Source organism: Rhopalosiphum maidis, chromosome 1 (genome assembly GCF_003676215.2).
Source record: "Rhopalosiphum maidis isolate BTI-1 chromosome 1, ASM367621v3, whole genome shotgun sequence".
Classification (NCBI taxonomy): domain Eukaryota; kingdom Metazoa; phylum Arthropoda; class Insecta; order Hemiptera; family Aphididae; genus Rhopalosiphum; species Rhopalosiphum maidis.
This window is the reverse complement of record NC_040877.1, coordinates 65,100,967-65,117,579: the sequence shown is the minus strand read 5'-3', so window position 1 is coordinate 65,117,579 and position 16,613 is coordinate 65,100,967. Positions and strand designations below refer to the sequence as shown.

General features: G+C 24.4%; 1 protein-coding gene across 1 annotated transcript in view; it reads left to right on the top strand.

The window, feature by feature from the left end:
• The window catches only part of LOC113551885 (somatostatin receptor type 5-like), a 190,578-nt gene that overhangs the window by 70,528 nt on the left and 103,437 nt on the right, over positions 1-16,613 (top strand). The window contains exon 2 of the mRNA XM_026954440.1: positions 11,834-11,910. The gene's annotated coding sequence lies outside the window, so the exon portion shown is untranslated. The remainder of the gene's footprint in view (positions 1-11,833; positions 11,911-16,613) is intronic.

Sequence of the window (16,613 nt, the reverse complement as noted above, 5' to 3'; positions counted from 1 at the left end):
TAATTATTTACAGTTAGTGCTATAGTGGTGTACGATAAGTGTTAGGTTGACAGTGCGTAGGTTAAGAGGCCTTCCATCGAGAGCATATGATGGACTTAAGATTATATAATTTAACTATCAAATACAATCATCGCTACGTATTGAAAATGCGATCTGAAAAGTCATACTTCTTCTATTAAATAATAGATAATAACTTCAACACTTAAAGCAGGTGAATCTATAACACAATAATATATTAATAATACATTTTTAAATATTAACCACATATATTTATTTGAGTAATAATATTCATCTGTAAAAATTACTCTTATAGTAACATATATATGTACTATAGACTATAGAGCATCTAAAATATTTTGTTATTTATACAATCGACCGTTCCAATACACTACTCGTAACAAAGAAATATGTATTAACATTATTTTCCATTAGGCTCTTTTACCGTGAAATTCAGTACCCAGTGAGAAAAAAAGCATTTTTCTTAGCAAACATGAAATTGCCGATACATGATGAAACGTTATTCATTGATATGGATTACCCTGAAACTTTTTTCTGACAAAATAATAAAATAAATACTAAAAAATAATTCGCTACACTAGATTTCCTATTAATGTATCAAATTTTTTGGCTAAAAAATGTACGTACATTAGTACAGTGCTTTTTATGTAGTTTGTATATTAATTATAATAAATTCAAATGCTTTTGTGGGGTGTGGCACGAAAAGCTATTATAATATAATACATAGATTTCCATTAATTATTATTTTTTTTTTATTTTAATTTTCATGAAAAAGTTGTGACACATACAAAGCTAGTTTAAATAGTACTAATTTAAATAATAGCGTATTATTATTTTCAAGAATTACGAAAATATGTTTCGAGTCTATCTGTATTTTATTCAAATGGTATAGTTTTAAAAATGTACACTGAGAATATTATTTTGTTAGCGACCAAATTTATAAAAACATAATATTGTCATACTATGAGTAAATTTAAATGATATCAATAATCTAAATCAAAATAGTTTGTTTTTAGTAAACGTCAAAAATCAAATTATTGTGGGAATATTTTAATTACCATGAAAATATATTGTAAAGTTTATGAAATTTATTTTAAAATCATTTGTTATTTTAGGTACATATTTCAAATTGCACCACGTAAATTTATAAAAGTTTAACAAACGCTGAAAAAGTTCTTAACATCAATTGAAAAAAAGTTCAGAATTTTCTTACAAAGATATTTTACAATTTTTATTTTACAAAACTTAACAAATTAAATTTCTCGTTTTGTTCAAAAATATTCTAATACCCCTCTATTCTGTGTAATTTTTTTTTTTAAATCGTGATAAATAATCAATTTCCGTTATATAATTAATAGTTTATATTTAATTTAAAATTTAAAACAATAAAAACCATTCAAAAATTTTTAATTTGAATCAACAAATTTAAATCAATTAACAAGACCATTTTAAAATCCTTATAATTCTCGATATATATATATCAAAATAAGTACGAAATTACACTTTTTTAAATCCGAGAAATAAAATATTTAATTTAATATTAAATTAGTACCCTTGAGGCATTTAAGTAAAAACTGAATGAGAAACAATTTTATACGATTACTACTCCCAGCATAAATTTAACAACAAAGATAATAATATATTATATATTTTGAGATATATTGCTTTGTTAAAATTAACATAAAACGGAGTTTTCCTTTAGGTCAACAATACTATAAAATAAATAAATTGTATATTCTAACACATAAATGTCCATTGGATAAAAAAAAAAAAGAAGAAATTGTTAATACAAACCAAATATTCATTGTTCTACTTCATTTTTTTTTTTTTTGTTTTGTACATATAGTATGAATGTATAGTTCTATTCAACTGCACGTTTTGTTCGAATCATAAAATATGTGAAGCCAATAAGAAACACAGATAATCAATAATAAATTAATTTACATTTTTTTTTCACCCCGAGACGATGTTTTCATAAACTCAAATTATATTTTTTTGTTTATATTTTATAATTATACATTTTACAAAAATTATATTTATAGATTCAAATTGCATGCACTTATATCCAAACATATCACCAAATTAAATAATGTTTCAGTGTGCTCATTAAATAAAAAAAAAACATAAATCAGTAAACGTTAAAATTAAATTGTAAACATTGGTTATGGTGTAACTTGGTTTCGTTTTACAAATGTTTTTCGAGCTTAATTTTAAGAAAAATAACGAAATAATAAATCACTATATTATAAACAACAAAATACAATATCGAACGGCATCCCACTTATGCAATTTCGTTACACACTCTTTCAAAAATGCTTGTGAACGAAACGAGGTTGTCATTGGCGGGAAAACAAAATAGTAAAAACGGAAATTTCGTTGTGTACAATGTTCACTACAATATACAATGAACGTTATACCGAATTAATAAAATGTTTTACGATTTAAAAACGAAAATTTTCATACGCAATTTATATGAGAAATATTTCATAAATATAATATTATTTTATTATTTTGGATTTTCATTTCCTAAAACTTAAAAACTCTTAAAACTTAATAATTGCTGTGCTCTAAAAAACGAACAAAAAATGCTTGTACTTTTATTGTTTGATTTTTATTTAAACTTGTAATAAGTTTATTCAAATATTGATATTATTTAAATTTTATAAAATATAAACATTATTATCAACTTTTCATTTAATTGATTTTAATAAACGCACGTAGTACAATATACAATAATATAATAAATACAAGTTTGAAATAAAATATTGTAATTATTAATTGATTATGAACTTTTGTTATGAATTTATGATCGCTTAATCAGAATTTAAAATTAACCTTTTTATTTTTTATTTCTGAACCTTTTAAAATGTCCGTATTAATATTAAGGATTGTGTTTATCACCATAATTATTTTGTAAAATGATAAATTAACATTAAAAAAAAAAAAAAAAAATGTAAAAATCTTGGAATGATTTTTTAAAAGCTCAAAAAATCTGTATTTAAAATAATTACTTACAAATACGAATTAATGACGTTTGATGTTTAATTATTAATTTCATTAAATTTATTTATAACTCACCTAGTAATAAATATAAAATTTCCTCTCCAGAAATCCATATATACGTAATAATTTTGAACACCGAACATAATAGTAGTATTTGTTGAATTATTAAAGCTTGAAAAGGTAAGTTTATTATATCATTATTATCGTTCTTATATAATACGTATAATGGTCTTGCGAATTAATATTAATATTATTATTATAAAATAAACTAAGTTAGTTATATCATCACTCCACACCGGTACAAGATAAGATAATACGAGGAGTGAAATAAGTACGCATCACGATATGAACACTGCTCCTGTTGCAAGTACTGGGCATATCTTATTTCCGTATACACTGCATTCGAGTGAAGGATAGGTATTGTACACGATGTGTGCAGCTTACTGGTGCAGCTGTAGAAATCATCTCACTAATGTTCGTTTTACATAGTGATCCTACAAATCCTACAAATCCTACAAATATATGAAAACAAAATTAAATTAGCACCGACGCAGTATAACTCGTTAGCTGCAGGATGTAATAAGTCTATGTATACATGCATATTGCATACATAAGATCAAAAAGATCTAGGTATACGATTCATGCATGGTTGTAAACACCAAAACGCTTATTGGTATAACCGTAGTTGTCGTCGTCGTCTGAACCAAAGTTAACTCACATAAAACATTATAAATATATAATACTAAGTACTCAGTATAGAGAACATGGAACAATCGTAATACGGTAGTAGCCGAGTTAACGACGGTGTATAATCGGAGGGAATATTTACAATTTATTCTTACCCTCCACATCCTACACATTTAAACTTATATATTTTGAATGCACCTATGTCTATCCAGTCAGTAACAGAGCATAAAAGTCTGCTAATACTGATGTACTACAACAGTGGGTTCTCATTAAAAAAAAACTCCGCTGAGTTTTTGGATTAGTCTTTCGATAGCTCCATTAAACACTTTTTCGTTGTCGTCCATTGACGTGGCGCTGCTAGCCAGCCAATTACCTTTAATCTTTTTCGAAAAAAAAAATTAACCAAACAAAAATATTAAAAATTACGACGACATTAGTTTTATTAATATTGATCTGAATACATATTTAGGTATCACTGCTCTTATTGTCGCTCGTTTCTGACATAACATAAACATTACTTTAAAAACTGCGCTTTCAATTCGACGTACCTCATTATTGGAAAGGTGATGACATCATAATATCCATAGCGTAAATATATAATATATCATTAATGTTATCAAGTTAATTGCATTTTTATACAGAAAACAAATTGTGTCATAATAATCATAATATTCATTTTATTGTACGTACTCGTGGTGTGATTTAGTATTATATTCACGCGCATATTTTAATATGCGTGTATTTCAGTTGTAATATTATCGTATTATAATATTATTGTGGTATATGCTAACCTGTCGCCGTCATCATCGTAATTCGTCCAAGAACCATTTAAACCATTTTTATATTATAATATGTAAACAACATGCATCGTATGACACGGCAGTGAATTAATAGGTCATATACTCGTATAGTCGTATAATTGAACTGCATAGCGTTAAAGTTGTATAACATTGCAGCGTTGGCTTATAAATTGCGAACAGCACAAACCATTATACAATACGATTTTATCTGCGGTATGAGAAATAACTATGATATTATTCGTTTATGTCATCGGTACCATTTATAGATCATAACAATGATACCTAAATATTATTATAAACTAACATTTTTATATTTAGACGCTTACTGCACGAAATAAACTTAAATACTTCCAAACAAGATAAAACAAAATTATTTCTGTAATTTGTGTGGTAATAATTATTATCTTTCGACAGTTATTACTAATTACGGTTTACGCGAATTTTTACAATGAATTACTATACAATCATATATTTTCATTATTTTATTTTTTCAACTAAAAAAGTTATTTACAGTAAACTAATTAGATACGAATTATGTGTATTTATAATTATAAAACATTATTTAAAACATTTACTGTAGTGGATTCTGTTATTTTAACAATATTGTATTAATTCATTTTTTTGTAATTATTTTATCATTTAATGCGTTTTTATATTATTACTATTATTATTATTGTTAATCAGTTATTAAATTTTTAGTCTTTCTATTACTAAAATAAAATAAATACTATTTGAAAATATAAAAATTCTAATAAATAATAAAAAATAATATGTAAGCCACTGAAATCATAATATACGTATCTTTCACGTTCAATACCTAAAATATATATACAAAACATTTAGAAACTTAATTGCGTACAATTTATTTCAAGGTTATTGGATATTGTTTTAAATTTTAAATAAAATCCCTCAAGTCAATTAAAACTGTATGTTTTACTAACATACTTTCAATAAATTTTTAGGAACACAATACCTACTTCAACTTTAGAGTGCAACATATTGTACATAGTATTATAGTAATAATAAAATGTAACACACTGTAATTATAGATGTAGGTATAGTAGGTATACATATTTTTACATCAGACTTTAAGAGCCTTTGTTCACAGTTATGACTGTTATAAAACCAATTTTATTATTTTCAAGTAAATATAATATATAGATATGCCATATACAAATGTATGGCCATGTGTTACACCTTGGGAAAAGCGTAAGTGATTTTCGACCCAAAACTTTTTAAAATAAATTTGGTATTGTTATGAATATTGAATTTAATAATAATTATAAAAACAGATTAAACATATGATATTTTTTATAACTATAATATTGAGGCTTTAAGTAAAAGCCGTTTAAAATATTGAGCTGTATTTTGATAATATTATGATAGAATAAATAACAAAATACAATGTTTTATTGATATATTTTTGTAGAAAAAAAAAAAAGAAATAAAGAATAATTACTATCAATGTTATTGTATTTTACTAATCATCTGTATTGCCTAAATATTGTAAAAGTTCTTTTCCAAACTGCAAAAATACATTAAATATAAAAATTCATATTAAACTTTTTTTAAACTTATAATAGCTTAGATTCAATTTAACCTGAATTAAATATTTTTATAATTAAAAATTAGTGGTGATATATAATGAGACAATAATAACAATCATTAGTTAGAATTTGAATTGTGTTAATTTTTATTAACTGTTTAATTAACTATAATAATATAATCGTTATAAAAAATATTTGTTGCCATATTTTAGAATTTATAACATACTACTAATAAGCATGCATAAACCTACTTAACGATTGTTTAATGAATACGAATTTGATTCGAATAATTAATCCATCAAGAACTATATAAAAAAAAATATTAGAATAATAATTTTGAATAGTTAATTACTATTTTAAAATATTTAATCTATATAATTTTGAAAAATAATTGTGGTTTTCTATTCAGTCAAATTATTTCCAAATTAAGAATTAATTTGTTACCATAATATTATACTTGCCTAGGCGATATTGTCTATCCCCATATTCAGTTTAGGTTTTGAATTACACATCATCACATTTTATAAAATTATTATTATTTATGAGCTATTGATTTCACCCAACCTATATACTATCTATAATTGATTTTATAATTTATAAAAAAAACCGATAAATAATATTCATTGTCGTGATGAAATAATAGGGTTGTTCAGTCTAGTAAAAATGTTTTGTCAATGAAATTAAAAACAAATGCAACACCGTCTCGGTAATAACTTGCTGACCTAATTTCGATAATTTTGATTAATTTGGGTTGACTAACGGATACAATGACACACGATTTCCCTGCTACACACCAACGCCGTTCCGTTGATAAATCGGGTGCTGCTGACTATTCTATAGGCAAATTATACGACCAATTAATACCAACCGTTAGTCCGACTGTACTGTTTAATATATTATTATGCTTTTATATATTGTTCAAAGACAATATAAGCTCAATAAAATATTAAACCAAAAATTTATCATAACGGAGAAAAGAAAACCAATGGCCTTACCCCTGTTATAAATATATAATAATAATAATAATGAATGTATTCTGTTAGCTACGTGACTTCGATCTGGACGATGCGATATTGAAAATATGTGCATACGGTTCTACTAACCGGTCTCCAACAATTTTAGATTTTACATAATTTTATTCAATAGGAAATGTTCCGACCTTATATTTTGTTCACTATATCTATAATATTGTCGATAAAATGCAAACACACTATACTGTTATCTCGTTTTTGTATTTCTTACGCTCATCCGTCAATCTTTTCACATTATGTGAATGCGATGACGTTACTACGTTAGTGTCTACCAATTTAACCACGCACATCGCGATTGGATCCGTTTTTTTTCCTCTAAATCATAATATACACGTCGCTTAGATCAACAATGATTGAAAACATATTATCAGAAAACTCATCAGTTGTCGATTCTAAACAATATTATATCGGTATGTTCATTAAATACATTTAATATTATGCCACTGCCAACTTAACGTACTAAATCAATTAAAACGTAAAAGCAACAACATCATTTGAATAAATCCAAATTGTCAATGTTTTATTATGAACTCTCAATTATTAATTTATTATAAATATAACGGAAAAATTGTAATTTTACAAATATTATTGGTAACAAAAAAACATAACAGACTCAAGGAAAAACTTACAAAGTTCATTAAATAAATTAAGTTTTTAAAACATAATATAATAAATATAATGACAATAATAAAGTAGATAGTATAATTAACTAGAATTTAAAAACTTTAAATTTTTAAACAAAACATAGTCATCTATATAAATTATTAAGATAATTTAAAACATTAGTTTTGACTGACGAGGTATACTAAGAAAAAACATTTTTTTTTTTTTTTTAATAGAGTATTAAATTATTTTTGCTATAGAACCGAGTACAAATTATACATAATATGATATATGTATATAGATGAACGGATATTTGTCATGCCAATAGCATTTCTCTTTTTTATTTTTCTCCACATAATGACGGATTTGTGATATGAGAGCACGAATATGTCAGTTGGTTATAGGAATGGAACTGCGGAACAAGGGTTGATGCGATAGGGGAAAGTTAATTGCATCTCAAGTTGTTCACGTCAGCTAACCAAAACTCATCTACAGCAGCCAACAGATGTTTTCCGACCGGATTTTTGGAAAAATAATCTATCTGAAAACAAGGACAACCGTTATTAGTAGCTCGTCAACTAAATAATTATGTTTGAACTTACACTCTTTCTTGCCATTCATACTACGAGTAAATGAAATAATTATAAAAAATCAATCGATATATAGGTATATAATGAGATTCATATAATTCCTTTTATTTTAATTTATCATATATTATTCACCATGTAGCATGTACTATGTAATATAAATTATTAGGTATATTAGTTTAATCTGTCAATCAATTTTATTTAAATTAATTTAAATCGTTCTTTGATACAATATATTTAAAATAGTATTTTATAAAGAACTATCAATAATTACAGAGATATATACAATTTATTAAAATATATCGAATAAGTACTTAAACATTTTAATGTATAAAATATCATGAACATTACAAAGTTAAAAGTAACATTTTATTGGACCATTTAAAGCTAAATTATTTTTATAAATTTTAAATATTTCAATATAACATTTAAAATGTATCGAATTATAACATAATATGTTAAGATATTATGTTATAATTATGTAGGTATAATTAAAAATAAATAGTTTAAGTTCAGATGTACCACTCGATAAATAATTGTTCATAAATTTAAATTCAAATAAATAACTAAATTCAATTATCGAGAAATATTTCAATAGATCAATATCTTTAGAAATAGAAACAACAATATCCATTGTACACTACATAACGATTATACATTTAATATAATTATACTACATAAGAAATGTTTAATTATTTAGTATGATACAATAGATTCATTCATACAATATAATTACAAAATTAAATTGAAATTGAAATATTAGGGAGATATTTTTTTTTTTTTTAGATACTCGTAAATATATATATATTTTTAGGTAGGTATTCAATAAATTGTATTGTCCTTAAACAATAATTATATTTATGGGAAAGAAATGTTCATAAAACATTATGTACTTTTAAATGTCAGTAATCCTTCAAAATTAAATATATTTTTTGCAATAACTTAGTATGTTAACCTTAGCATACACATTACACAGATATTATAATCGTTTAATATTTAAACACAAAATATTATGTTTTGAACACACGCACCCACACACACAAACACATATTTATTATAAACACATTATCTATACACATGACTAGTAATGGAATACTTAATTTATTTTGAAATTGCATATGATATTTTATAGAATTCGTAATATGTTTTTAACGAACATTTTCAGATGTCCAAAGCACGATGCCATATTCATTAAATGTATATTTTCTGTAAACAAGCCCTCTCTACAATAAAAATATATTGGAAAATTATTTTGGAAAACTATGCAAATCAAAGTATCAAAGTACAAATATTCGATTATTTTTTATGTAAAATAATAATAATAACTGTATGAATCTAAAGTACTTCTGGGAAAACCAAAAATCCCACGAGATTCATTTTCTAGAAACACAAGTATGAAAAAAATAATGGTTTATTCATGAAAACGTGATGGCTAGAAATCAGTAAAACAAAAAAAATGTCGCCCACCCAATACTTGAATCAGAGCTAATATTTTATAATTTGAAAACAAATTATTATTTAGTTGAAAATACTTAATACTATACTGATTTAATTAAATCTGTACTTTTGTTGTAAAAATAACAATAAAGTAAATATATATATATATATGCGATAACATATGCACTTTTAATACTAAAATATAGATATTTACAAATTATAAAATTTACATTTTAAATTGTTATACATTTTAAAAATAACGCGCAATTACAATGTTATTTCTTCAATTTTGAATATTTTTTTCAATTACAATTACTAAGGTGCATTTACCACCTGTAAAGCTATTTCAACATTTTTTTAAGGCTTCATTTATTTTTAGGTCTACTTTAAGTTGTGAAGCTGCACATAACCATAATGAAACATAGAGGTTTTATACAATATAATTTATCAGTTAGTTAATTTTGGTTTTTAATTAAATATATTTTATTCAATACCTTTGAATGATTTGACTTTCTATTTATGCCTTGTCATATGATTTAAATAATTTATTTCGTTAACAATTACTAGAAAGAGTTTAATATCATAGTTTCAAAAAGTAATAATATAAACAAAATGGCTAATTATATTTCGTTATAAGATTTAAATATTAGATTTTTAAGAATTTTATTTATTTACTAAGAATTAATTTTTAATATTACACGTCATTTAATATATATTTATTGTTAAATAAAAATCCAAAATATTACTGATCTATTTAATTACTATTGCATTTAATATTTCTATCAGTAATTCTATTTTTATAAATTCTCATAAACATTATAAAATATAATAACTTATAATACTTTATTATGGTTTAAGTCAAATCACCACTACCTAGTTGATGTTAAATATTTTATGTATAATCAATTCAATGTGTATTATAATAAGTGGCATGGTTTAATGATTGATGATGGGTTCAATGTTGAAATATCGTACTTACTTATGGGTACTAAATCAGTCGTTTATTTTTATTTAATAATTTAAAAATGTATTATTACCTCTTAAATTGTAAATATTCTATACGTTTTTACTAAATAATGGTCATTAGTCATTACATATTATTCAATGTATCGATAAATACAAGTTTGTAGTGGATTTTCATGAATATGATGAAAAAGCTTTATTTTTTTTTCTTAGAATGAATATGTTTATGCTCAGTTTTTTATACAAATGAATTTTTTTAATTATCGTAAAATCACAAAAATGCTAAAATGTACTCTCGGTTCTCGAATATTGATAATAATGATAATAATTGGTCGTTTAAAAGGCAATTAAAAAACATTGATTTCTAAGATAAATTTTATCTAAGATAATTTAAAGTTTAAAAATTTAATATTCTAATATCTAATAACAATTGTGTAACATTCACTTTTTTTAAATAACTAACCACGTTCTTAATCATTAATTTTACCGTTCCATTTTATTGTCACTATCGTTGTTTAGGAAAATTATATGTTTGTTTCTTCTAAATGATTTTATCAAGGCTTTTTACCCATTTTTTTGTTTTCTTTATTTTGGATTTGTATAATATAATATTAATAAAAAAATATATGCAAATAACATTATTACTATTATCATATTGCATTCATTCTGTCTATAAATAAAACTATGAAAATATACACGATCTTGTACCTATTTTAAAAAATACATAAAGTTTTGTTATTTATTTAATTTTATTAAAACAAATCAGTATTTAATCTGCATTATTCAAATTAATGATTAGAAGATCCCAAAAATAATGTTTTTGTCATCTCATCTGTTGGATCAATTATGTATTTAATACCAATGTATACCAATGTATATACATCAAATAACCGTGCACTTTCGTGTATAATCTAACTTAAGGCAAATTTCTTCAGGTTGTCACTTTTTGTGTAGTTAAACCATATGTTGTATTTATTTAACCTAATGTGATATATCAATATAGCTATAATAGGTTAAATGTATTTTATATATAAACGATTAAATTATGACAAATTAACTCTCCTAAAAAAAATACAAATTGCTCATTAATTATTAACGCAATACAATTTTATTATTATTTTTTTTTTTTATAATTGAATTAATTGTTATATGTTTAGTTTCAGAAGTTGCTGAATGACAAATATATTCTTTTAATTGGAAGATTCTGCAAATGCATCGAACCTAATAGCAACAGGTTAGTTAGCTATTATTATTATATTTTTTTTTTATTATTATTATGTACCTAATTTCTGAATTTTATATTATTTTATGTTTAAGTCAAGTAAAGTAACAACCCAGTTATTTGTTGTTACATTTAAATTCAAAGCGGTAAAATAAAAAATTGATTTTTTAAGCTAATTAATTCTTATTTACTTTGTATTTTTATTATCTTGGACACTTTGAATATGAAATTTTGAGTAAATTTCTTAAAAAAATAAATAAAAAAATTGTATTCATTAGATATTCGGCTCAATTATTAGCCCAAATCATCATGACCCTTAAAATGTAGTCTAAAAATACTTGTTAGAAAATATACCAAATAATTTTTAATAAACAGATAATGGTACCCAGCACGCGTACTTAAAGAACTTATTTAAGTGGAAACATTATACTAATGAATAACTTTACACCTATGATGTTTTCATAATATGTACAAGAAATAAAATAACGTGCGGTGAGTAAAAAATTAAACTAGATTTTTAATAACTGGTTTCCAGAACTTTAATAGTTTGTGTAACAATATTAGCTCATATGTACGTGCGTAATACGCGTTGTGTACACGTGACTGTATGAAAGGCAATTAGTTAGCTTCCGGACAGCGCATATACAACTCATCGTTCATTTGTGGTGGAAAGTGCAGGTGGTAGAATGTCTAAATCATGGTTGGAAACTTGAAATGTCTAAAACACTTTAGGATTGAATCAATTTTAGGTTAGAGGTGTTTGTTTCAATATTAATGAACGCTGTTGAAACGTGTCAAATATACGTATACGTGCTAGGTTAATGAGGATGGAAATTCTAAGAACCACGCGTTATATATAAATTTAAAGCCCTAAAAACGTGTTTTAATTACCCCGTTTAAACCATATTAACTAAGTGTGCAAATTATTTTTATTATCGAAATACATCAAACATTATAGAATTTATATCTTATACTATAATATTTTTTTATGTTATTTTAATACGCTTTAAGCTTCATGATTAATTAGTTCAATATAAAATTATTTGAAGTACAATATGTACTTATAGGTACTCATATATAATTTTAAATTTTTATGTTTAGGTATGTACAAGATAGCAATTTATCTGGTCAGTATGGACTGTATGTAATTTAATGATTTCGTCTGTTCATATGTCATCACGCATATAGGCATATATAGATAGTTTTATCTACTCGTATAGTATAATATTTTTTAATCTTTGAAAAATTTATAAATTTTAAAAATGTTCATCTTATTAAAAAATAAATTATTTAAATACAAGATTAATATGGGAAACATAATACTGACTTGAACAATAAAACAGATATTTTTTAATCTATAGTTTATAAATCAGTATGTTTTTTTACTATTTTTATAATTTTAATTAAGTACTTACAATTTTTTTTTTTACTTATTTAAAATATGAAATCGTATTAACTGTATCATTTTAATCTATCAACTATTGAAAATATATTTGTTATTCGTTAAGAATAAACAAATAATAATATTTTGCTTTTATTTAAGAACATTATTTGACATGATTGTCAAAAAATTTGTATGGCAGCAAATTATTTGTTTACTACCAGACATCCGGAATTTAATGAGCTTTGTGGTTTCTTAGGAAGTTATTTACAGTTTGATTCTTTTTTCAAGACCCGTATAATATATTATTATATATAATAACACTTTGAATAATAGAAATCTAGTTTACATAAATTGTTATACAAAATAATATAAATTTAATACGAAATAAATAAAATTTATATTCTAATATTTACATTTGTATACATAAATAAACATCAAATTTTAATTAATTCATTACATTCATCAAAATTAAGAGTATAAAAAACTTGTTATAATTACGTTCTTTAAGAACTGTATGAAATACAATTATTTATTTTTATAATTTGTATTGTTTATTTATCTCAAATTATAATTAAACCAGAACACTTTAGTTTTACTATATAGGTAAATTTGTGTTAAATATTAGAATTGTGTTGTAAAATATAACAATTTGTTTTCAAAAATCATCTTAATAATATGTTTTATTCTTTATTAATTTCTTGATGCTTAAAAATTAAAAAATAACGTATTATACATGATGCCATAGACTTAACGTAAATTCATGCAGACACATGAAACATGATTTTTGATTATAATTATTTAAACACATTTGTTAAAAAAAAAATAAAATGTAGGATTCGATAAACTTTTAACAAAAAAGTGGTTATATGGTTTTTAAATGAAATTTTAGTCAAATGTAGTATTGCGTTTCATTATAACGATCGGTATTCAAATAGACCGAACGACACTACCGGATATAATGCTGTAACACGTAATTCTTTTCTTTTCGCTTTGAAACCAATCCAACTCTGTAAATTAATGCAAACATAATATCGTTGCAGTACAATATGAATATTAGAACAAAAAAAAAAACGAGAGATAACGATAGAGAGTATGACGATGGAGTGAGGAAATGCAACAGCGGTGCTGTGACAGGTGGAAGCGGGAAAGGAAAAACTGGCTTTTTGTAGCGTAAAGTAATTTCGAAAATGGATACACCGGACTGGCAGCACGGCGCCGCTCGTTAACCGCAAATTTTACATACGAACATCCACATAGTACTGTCGAGTCATCAATTTCTTCGCGGCTATTTATTACGATACAATTTTTAACCACCGCCCCGAAGTTGCCACGCTGCAGTTTCACTGTCTGCTCCGCAAAACTATGTTATGATGGCGATGATGTCACAATAAGGAGGACAAGTTATATTGAGTAATATGCGCCGCAAAACTTTGTAATATGAAATAACATAATGTATACAAATATTATAGATTATGATTATGATTTAAAATATTACTATGAATAATATCGCGCCATATTTTAGAGAAAATAAAAAAACAAATTTTATTGATGACATATTTAATAAAGTTTACCAAAGTCAGGAATTTGTATATATAGTCAATATTATTTCATTGAATAAAAAAAGTACAAGGATATTGTGATAAACCTAAAAAATAAATTGACTAAATTATTTTCTGCACCAATGAATTATGTTTAATATAATGCATTTTTCTCATACTTTATTTACTTTTTGTATTTCAAATAAACAATAAATTATTTACTATAAATCTATAACCATTAGATTCAGTTTTTATTTTGTATACATTTAAGTGTTAAATTGATACAATATACACGTATAGTGTGTATTATGAAGCATCAGAATCGACCTGAAAATAGTATGGGAGTGTATAATATTATTATACGAAATAATAAAATTGTATACGTTTATTAAATTACAAATTTACAACTTACTATAAATTTTTTTTTTTTTTTAATAGGCTCTGGGCTCACAAACCACTATAAATTATCATATAATATAGGAGTAAATTGTATAACATAATATTAGTGTTTCTCGTTGGGCGTCACGTGGCGTAAGTCATATCGCTACAGGAAGAGTTAAACGTGCGTATTCGAATGTGAATAAAATGGAAACTGTTTACAGCTCCGGGGAATGCTCTGAGATAAATATTAATTAAGAAGACAAATCGTGAGAGCTTGAGCATACCAAATTCTACGTTACAGTTACAGTATGGATAATAGAAAATGATTTGGTAATCGTAAATATTGTTTCCTTCATTTTTATTTTCCGGTTGATTTTACACAATCACACCCACACACAAATACACTGTCCTCGACCTTGTCAAACGATGGACGGTAAGAGGTAGCAACCATTAAACACGTAGTCCTGTGCCTTATCTGTAGACCCATTTAACAGAATTACACTCCTCCGGGGGAACACAAAGGAAACAAACTGTATACAGGGCTTTTCCTGTTTTATTTTTTTTTCTCCGAAACGCTATTAATGTATATGTATATATATATATATTAATATATATACAACCGTTCCTGCAGAGGTGGGGTAGAACGCCAAGCTCATCGTAGGGGTCCTTAAAATAGATAAAGGACAATTTACTACTACTAGTTGTAGTAATGCCATAAATCAGATGATCTTTTATACGACTTAAAAGGGGATGAGAAAAAGGTAAAATAAAAAGTAAAATTAAGAATATACAACAATTGGATGGGTCTTAATTGGATTTCCTTGGAGAAAAACACAAAATTATAGTGCGTAGATGATGGAAATACATATAGGCTGGGTAATAGTATATAATAGATTTTATATTAAATCTTGTTTCATGATGTTGTTTAGTGGGAAATTGAAAGTTATTGTCTGTGTAACGAAATCTAGTTATTATACAAATCATAACTATATAGTTGTAATATTAGATGCCAGTAGATCAAAATGATATGTTATACTGTGACCTACTTTAGTAATTTAGTCAAGTAAAATTTTAGTAGCTGATATTGTATGGTAAATGTATGATATAAAAGTAAGTAACTGTATAATAATATTACCACCAATGAAAATAATTTTCAAAATACAATACATAATAATAAAAATATATAGATAATCAAAGTCTCAAACATACTTACAGTTAACCACCCAAAGTTTAATCATATTAACAATTAATAGAAATATACTTATATTTGTTTAGATTTAGCAATCTTAGATAATTTTGCATCCATAGAAATAAATATTTTAATATTTATTTTTTAAAAACTTTAATTTAGCAAAATGATCGTATTTAATAAACATTTTAAATAACTATCATAAGTATATACCGTCTACATT